At 43.9% G+C, this 1,340-nt stretch overlaps 1 pseudogene; it reads right to left on the minus strand.

Annotated features, from left to right (window-relative positions):
- Positions 1-425: 425 nt before the first annotated feature.
- LOC105898249 overlaps positions 426-1,340 on the minus strand; it is an 18,508-nt pseudogene continuing 17,593 nt past the window's right edge.

Consider the following 1,340-nt stretch of genomic DNA (forward strand, 5'->3'; position numbering starts at 1 on the left):
AGACCACACAACATAACAGAAACATTTTAGAAAAACCACTCATTCAATGAATAGAAAAGAGAGAGTAAGGGAGGGAGGATGTCTTTATTTCTTTATTCATTTCTCACTCTATGTCAAGTGTTTTATGAATTATGCACTTTAAGCACAATCAGGCCAAGTTTACTGTATTTGTTGTAATAGATAAACTGGGTGTTTGATATAGTTTGAACCTCAAAGAGAAACTTCATTTTCACCACATAATAAAATATAACCATCTTTACATTTCATTTTTTTATTTGTCATGTAGTTTATTATGAATTAAATTATGTTCCACATTGTTGAGTACATACACATATCAGAGTAAATGTCACATTTTAAGAAGTAATTTATTTAAAGAATAAAGCCCCCCCCCCCCCCACTCTCTCACACACAAGCAGATCTCTTTATTTTTCACAGAATAAATTATCAAATATGTACAGAATATAAAGGGAACAACAGAGAAAGGGTGAGAGAACACACACACGTGCGCACAAACACACACACATGTGCGCACAAACACACACACGCAAGGACAGGCGCATACACATGCACACACATATACTTTATTTGTTGTTATGGTCTCCATAGCAGCAAATAATGTTTCAGTATATCAGATACAGTATATATAGTAATGTACATTTTCCCTCTAAGTGGCACACCGTGGTGTTGGAACCGGAATGTGCGACTCTTCTGCAGACTCTGGTGTTCCTGCAGGATCAGGAGGTCATGTGATCTGGCACAGGGACACTGAGGAGTTTTCATCCAAAACCCTAAACCCAGGATAGAGGGGCTCAGTGAATGTGGAGTGGAACGTGTGCAGGTGGGTGAGTGTGTCAGAAGAGACGCTGTAGAAGGACAGAGTGCCTGCTGGCCAGTCCAGGTACACTCCTACTCTGCTGGAGCGGGAGGAGGGGGCAGGTATGGCAGTACTCTTAGCATTGTGCATGGCAGAGTAACTGTCACCAGAGCATTCCAGACGCCAGGACTTGTCATTACATCCAAACAGGCCGTCAGCACTCCTCCCTTTCCTCTTGATGCTCTTATATGCCACTGCTATATCAGCCCCAGCACCACTCCACTCAGCCTCCCAGTAGCAGCGTCCAGACTGACCCTCACTACACAGCACCTGAGACCAGTCAAATCTCTCTGGGTGGTCAGGATGGTGCTGCTCCTCACTCACAGGTGTCTCATGTGTCTCACGTGTCACCTTTCTGTTCCCCTCAGAGAGAGAGAGACGTCTGTATGCTGTGTTTGGGTCCAGTGTGAGCTCACAGGCATCTGCAGACAAGAGGAGAGAACATCCTCATCAGAATATGGGGTAG

This window comes from Clupea harengus, chromosome 24, assembly GCF_900700415.2.
Source record: "Clupea harengus chromosome 24, Ch_v2.0.2, whole genome shotgun sequence".
Taxonomy (NCBI): Eukaryota; Metazoa; Chordata; class Actinopteri; order Clupeiformes; family Clupeidae; genus Clupea; species Clupea harengus.